This window comes from Microtus ochrogaster, unplaced genomic scaffold (genome assembly GCF_000317375.1).
Source record: "Microtus ochrogaster isolate Prairie Vole_2 unplaced genomic scaffold, MicOch1.0 UNK1, whole genome shotgun sequence".
Classification (NCBI taxonomy): Eukaryota; Metazoa; Chordata; class Mammalia; order Rodentia; family Cricetidae; genus Microtus; species Microtus ochrogaster.
This window is the reverse complement of record NW_004949099.1, coordinates 33,659,875-33,666,773: the sequence shown is the minus strand read 5'-3', so window position 1 is coordinate 33,666,773 and position 6,899 is coordinate 33,659,875. Positions and strand designations below refer to the sequence as shown.

The 6,899-nt window shown below is 48.2% G+C and overlaps 1 protein-coding gene across 1 annotated transcript in view; it reads left to right on the top strand.

The window, feature by feature from the left end:
• Wnt5b (Wnt family member 5B) overlaps positions 1-6,899 on the top strand; it is a 110,784-nt gene that overhangs the window by 66,479 nt on the left and 37,406 nt on the right. The gene's annotated exons all lie outside the window — the stretch shown is intronic.

The following is a 6,899-nucleotide window of genomic DNA, read 5'->3' as shown; positions in this document are numbered from 1 at the left end:
CGGCCGCGTCGCTGCTGCGCGCGCCGGCGAGGCCCGGGCCGGGCGCTCGGGCTACGGACGGCTTCCTGCTGCCTTTGTCTGCCGTCCGCGGTTCAAACCGCCCAGCCCCGGGCTGCCCGCACTAGGCCGCCGCGCGGGGGGGGACTCCGAGGCAGTCGCGCGCCACTCTTCCCCCGCCTGGGTCGGGCGAGTCCGGCTCACGGCTGCGGGCGGCGGGACTCTACGGAGTCACCGGGGCCAGCGGGCTCGCACCTCCGGAGTCGGCTGGCCGCGCTGCGCCCTCCGCGTCATCCGCGCGGGCTCCCCCGCTCAGTGGTACGCGCCCGCGCCGCCGGAACTGGCGGAGCCGTTTCCCTGGCAACCGGGCTCTGCCCTCGGCTGCGGACGCTTAACCCCATCCGCGCCGGGATGGCCCGCAGCCGCGCCGCACCACGCAGCCCCTGCGAGAGCCGGGGAGTCCACGTCCGCCCCCTCGGTATCCACGCTTCCTCTGCGTCCTGGCTCGCCCGCACACACCATCGTCACTTGCCTGCTTCCCGCAGCGCCTTTAACCATCTCACCACACCCACTGCCCCAATCGGGCGGCCATCCCACCATTCCTTTCTCTCGGTATTGAGTCTTAAATTAGAGGAGAAACTGGGTTTTAGTCAGCGTAGTTTGACAGTCCCCGCTGTCGAAATTTCTGGAATTGTCCAGTGTGCCTTCCTCCTACCATCTGGTTGTTTCCGTAAACCCATGTGAGTTCCTTTCCCTTTCAACTTTATTTGTCAAAACTCTGCCCTCTCCTTCCTGCCTAGCCGCCTCCGGGTTTTGTCTTCTAGAGCACAGGTTGCATGGCCCCGCTGTAGGAACACTTCATACATTCTATGTGCTGACACACATACACGGGTAGGTTTGATTGAAGACCCTCCAGCCCTGTGCTTTCTGTGTGTTTTATGAAACTAGGGCAGAGCTCAATTCTACAGTGTAGTCTCAGTTCTTAAATGTCCTCATGAAGGGTAGGATTTCAGAATTTTAATTTTACTACCCCTGAGCCAAGCGAAAAGGACCCTGTTCAGAGAAAAAGACCCTGTGAATTATTAGATAAGTCAGACTATTTTGTATCTAGGTGCACGAATTTGTAACTTCTCTGTTCCCTTGCGTCTGTGGGAAACTGAACTTTTTTTTATTATGTTCTATTTGTTTATGGTGGGGAGGGGTGGACGTGTTCTACAGACAGCATATACAGGTCAGAGGGCAGCTTGAGGGAACGAATCCGCTCCCTCTACCACGTGGATTCCGGAGGCTTAGTCATGAACTTCCTGGCTGACATCTCTTTCTGAAGATTTTAGATGTATTCCAATTCGGAATATGGTCTCCTAAGTTTTTAGGCACTCTTTCCTAAGTAGCAGATGCTTGTTAGACCCAAGTCCATACAGAAGTACTAACAGGCATAATAAACAGTAAATCCCATCCGGTTGTTCTTAAATCAGGAAATGCAGAGTCTAAAATTCTAGCAGCCTTGTTATCTCACATGTCACGTTCTGTGAGGCTTTTTACGGCCTTCCTGAATAATAGACCACATTATCAAAGATAACTCCTGACTACAGTGTGACACTTATGCCTAGACCAAGGGGAGACGCTGGACATGGGACTGGGATGGGATGGCAACACGGGACGTGTCACGGATGGACATGCGACGACACACAACTGTTCTCCCCTCTACTGTGAGGCCTGGGGGTGGATACCAGGCCCGCAGGCTTGGCAGTGAGCTCCTTTCTTGGTGAAATATCTTTCCAGCCCAAGCAGGTTTTTATCACTCTTTTTGTTCAGTGTGTGTGTGTGTGTGTGTGTGTGTGTGTGTGTGTGTGTGCGCGCGCGCGCGCGTGCACTCCTGTGCATGCCTTTGCACATACAAGTGAGTGAGCCAGCCCCATGACACCGTGTGGAGGTCAGAGAACAATTTTTTGAGAGGTCGTTCTCTTCTACTATGTTGGCCCAAGGAATCAAACTCAGGTCCTCAGACTTGAAAGCAAGTCTCTTTAACCATGGGACCATCTTGCCTGCCTTTAAAGGCACTTTTTTTTTAAATGACTCTTGGGCAGTTTCTTTTATTTATTTGTTTGTTTGTTTATTATGTATACAGTGTCCCGCCTGCATGTATGCCTGCAGGCCAGAAGAGGGCACCAGATCTAATTATAGATGGTTATGAGCCACCATGTTGTTGCTGGGAATTGAACTCAGGAATTAACCACTGAGCCAGTCCCTCATTTTTGATGCTTGAATGTAGATGTCTTTGTATTTATTCCAAAGCACCTTCATTTACCTTCTTCTACCTTTTTTTTTTCTTTTCCTGACTGTCCTGGAACTCGTTATGTAGCCAGAGTTGTCCTGGAAATAGTGACAATCCTCCTACCTCGCCTTTCTAAATGCTGAAATTATAACTGTGAAATTATAACCTTTTCTAGTTGCCTTAGTGTGCCTTAACCCCACTTCACACAAAGCAAAGTGTCAGGCCTAACCTATACAGTATGAACTTTGAGGTTTTTTCCTTGTCTAGAAAGGTCATTCTCAGTGGCACATGCCTTTAATCCCAGTACGTGGAGGCAGAGGGAAGTGGATCTCTGTAAATTCGAGGTTAGCCTGATCTACAGAGCGAGTTCCAGGACAGACAGCTACACAGAGAAACCCTATCTCTAAAAAAAGACCCTATTTCTAAAGAAAGACCATTCTCCCCAGAACAGTCATCCAACGGCACCTCTAAAAATTGAACACCTCTTCTACTTCTAGCAAAACTTTCTTGAATTAAATGCTAGAATTTTTTCTGGTACACAGCTCTTCATCTAAGGTGTTCAATTACAAGTTACAAGAAGTTTCAGCTATGTGATTATCATATTCATTAGCAGCAAGAAACATTTCAGGAAATAAACACCAATAGGGAAAAAGCATGGCCCCGAATGAGTCTGTGCTGAGTCACTGGTGGCTGTTTTGACACTGTGAAAATGGCCTCCCTTTCCGGGCCTCAGTTTCCTTATCTAACACTATGAGTGTCCTGGTGCCTTCAGGCGCCTTCCAATGGTAACTCCACAGAGCCCAGCCCAAGTCTGGATAGCCCCTTACTTTTTTATGTGCCTTCTTTCTAATTCAGGCTTCAGATGAGTCTTTTCAGAAGCCAGACCTGCCTGTATACTGCTATACTCTCAGCTGTCCAGAGAGGCTGAGCAGGAGGAGCGAAGCAAATGTGAAGCCAGCCTGGGCTACCTGGCAAGACGCTCTTTTTAAAAGCGACCAGAGGATTCTGGAAGTGGTTCCCTCTTTGCACCATTGTCTAGGGGTTGAACTGGGTTCTCAGGCTTAACGCGACTGTGTTTTCTGGCTGAGCCAGCAAGGCCACTGTCTCTTGAGAGAGGACGTTCTCCATTCCTAGATCCTTTTGTTTTTCTGAGACAAGCCTCTCAAACTGGAACTATGTATCAGGATGTGACCCTGAACTCCTATCTTGCTTCTACTTGCTAATTGCTGGAGTATAGGTGTGCACCATCACATCCGGTCTCTGCTGTGGGGGAGCAAACCTGGGGCTTCGTGAATGCTAAGCAAAGACTCTATAAACTGAGCTATATCCCCAGATTACTCCTAAATATTTCTTTTTAAAATTTAAAAATTTTTTATTTTGTGTATATTAATGTTTTGCCTACATATATGTCTGTGCTGTATATGTGTGCCTGGTACCCATGGAGGCTAGATGAGGCGTCAGATCCCTTGGAAGTGGAGTTACAGTTACTTGTGAGCCACCATATGGCAAGAAAACACAAATATCTGCTTAACATTTGTGTAAATAAGCACAAATAAGGTTGTGCCTGTTAGTTTTTTTGTTGTTGCTGTTTTGTTTTTTTTTTGTTTTGGTTCTTGTCAACACAAGCTAGGGACGTCTGGAAGGCGGGACCCACAACTGAGAGAATGCCTTCAGAAGTCTGGTCTGCCGGGAAGTCTGAGGGCCATTTTCTTGATTAATGGTCCATGTGGCCGAGCCCAGCCACTGTGGGCAGTGCCACCCCTGGGCAGGCGACCCTGAGAGGTATAAGAAAGGTAGATGAACAATAGTCTGAGTCACATGACTCAGCATTCCTCCTCTGCTTTAGTTTCGGCCTTCAGGTTCCTGCCTTGACTTCCCTCGAGGACAGGCTAAATTATAGTCCTGATTTCTGTAACTAGTCACATGGTCTTAGCTGGTTTTTATAACTACCTTCCCTCACTCCCCATTCTGTGTTTTCTTCCCTCAGTAGGTCCTGGAGGGGTGACCCATATATCCATTCCTGAAGGGTCTGGGTCATTTATCACCCTGCCTAGATTGAACTGTGGTAGTTTCCCATTGACCTTAATCACAGGATATAGTAACACTGAGAGATGCCCTAAAGCAGCTGTTCTCAACCTGTGGGTCATGACCCCTTTGGGGACTCGCATATCAGATGGTTACATTATTATTTATAATGTAGCAAAATTACAGTTATGAAGTAGCAATGAAATAATTTTATGATGGGGGGGTCACCACAATATGAGGAACTATAATAAAGGGCCACAGCGTTAAAAAAGTTGAGAACCTCTGCCCTAAAAGATCTCTTCCTCCACTCCCAACATAATCTTCCTTATCTCTTATTTGTAGACAGACAATCCAGTTTGCCCCAGTAGTCTGGATCAGTCACCCCTCCTAACACTGTTATTCCTATTTTAGCCCCGTTGGTTTAAGGTGATCAGAAACCCAACAACATAAGCAGGGGGGAAATCTTAGCTTACAGCTCAATGCAACGTTTGCTGTGTCTCCTAGCAGAAACTTCTCCCTCTGGAGCAGTATAACGTCTCCCTATGCCAGCAGAGTATGAGGTCCTGGGAACAGGAAGCAAATTTTTTCTTAGTGGGCCACTAGGGGTGACAGTGAGTGGAACTGTTCCCTTTTTCTCCCTTGATTTATGGTCCCATGAATCCCTGCTAAAGGAAAAACAGGACTCAAAGCATGCATAGCCTTATGGGGAACTCTGCCCCAGCCCTCGAGGGTATTACCACCCAATTGGCCCAGTAGCTGTGTATTTAAAAAGCTATTCCGCCGTCCAATCAGCCAGCTGCTTCTGTATATGACAACCGTATTAAGCATGGTGATTCCCGTGGAAATGGGCCCTCTTCAACGGCTATGACGTGAGTTTCTTAGTCAGAAGCCATGCTGTGTGGAATACCGTGAGAGTAGACAGAGCGTCCTCTGAGTCCGAGTATGGTAGTGTTGGCAGAAGCATTTCATGTAGGAAAGACCAAGCTATGACCCAAATAAGTGTCTGTTCCAGTAAGAACAAAGTACTGTCACTTACATGACGGACGTGACCGCTGGCTCATCACCCCGAGGGGACGGTGTTCCATGGGGGTTTAGTATCAGTGTCAGCAGCTTGCACGTTTGGACTCAGTGGCAGCTTATCCGAGTCAGCTCTGTTAGTGTCTGCACCAAGCCTGAGCAGTGGCTCCCGGGGACAGCGACCCCTTCATCTTCAGCTTTCTTCCTTGAGAGGAATTTGAATCTTTCCCAGACGGAGCCTCCTCTGAGGCAGGGTCTCGCCCTCAGGATATATTTCCATTCTCTCAATGGTGCAGGAATTCACGTCAGTGCTGCTCTCTCTATAATTATGGCTGCTTTTTAGAGCTGGCTGAGCAATGCTCCCATCCTGATATTTCCTCTGCTAAACCTGTCCATTTTCTTTAAATCCAACTTCACTCAGAGTTTCAGGACCTGGGAAGAATGAAGCCAGGTTCTTGGCCAAAATATCCCATGAATGGCCCCTACCCAGTTCCTGACAGTCCTCGCCTCTCTGAAAGCTCGTGAGCTGAGCCTCCACTGTCTGCGTTACTGTCTTCCAAGACTCCACTGCAGTGGCCCATTATCCAGCCTTCAGGAGCTTTTCTAGCCTAGCATACCAAACCCTTCCACATTCCTCCCACCACCGGTTCAAAAGCCACAGTCAGGTTTGTCACAGCAAAGGCCCCACTTCTTTGATGTCCTGGTTTCATTTCTATTGCTGTGATAAAATACTCTGAGCCAGGCAGTAGTGGCGCACACTTTAAATCCCAGCACTTGGGTGGCAGAAACAGGTGGATCTCTCCGAGTTCAAGGCCAGCTTGGTCTACAAAGCAAGTTCCAGGACAGGCAGAGCTATTACACAGAGAAACTCTGTCTTGAAAATCAACAAAAAATAAAATATAATAAAAACAAAAAAGGCGGACAGACAGAAAGAGAAAAAAAGAACTCTGACAAAAAGCAACTTGGGAGAGAAAAGGTTAATTTTAGCTTATAATTCCAGCTACAGCCCATTGTTGAATGAAAGTCAAGGCAGGAACAGGAAGTAACAATTCACATCCACAATGGAGCACGGATAGATAGAGAAGGAGTGTTTGCATGCTTAGTGTTTAGCTAGCATTCTCAGTGCTTATACAGGCCCGGGCCCTACACCAGGGAGTGGCACCACCCACTTTCAGGCTGGGTCTTCTCAAGAATAAGACAGTCAACACAGTTTCTCACAGTCATGTGCACTGGCCAGCCCTATGTTGACAATCCCTCATTAAGACTCCCTAGGTAATGCCACACTAACAATTAAAGCGAACCACCATAATCCTAGCTGGAGTTTCACTTCTACCACACAGAAAATCTCTAGAGCCTAGGTGTGGTGGCGCATGCCTTTAATCTCAGCGCTCCAGAGGCAGAGGCAGGTGGATCTTGGTGTGTTCCAGAACAGCCAGGATGTGTGTGTGTGTGTGTGTGTGTGTGTGTGTGTGTGTGTGTGTGTGTGTGTGTGTGTGTAGCATGCGTGCAGGAGCCCCCAGAAGTCAGAAGGCATGTTGGAACACCTGGAACTGGAGTTACAATTACTTGTGAGCTGCCATGTGGA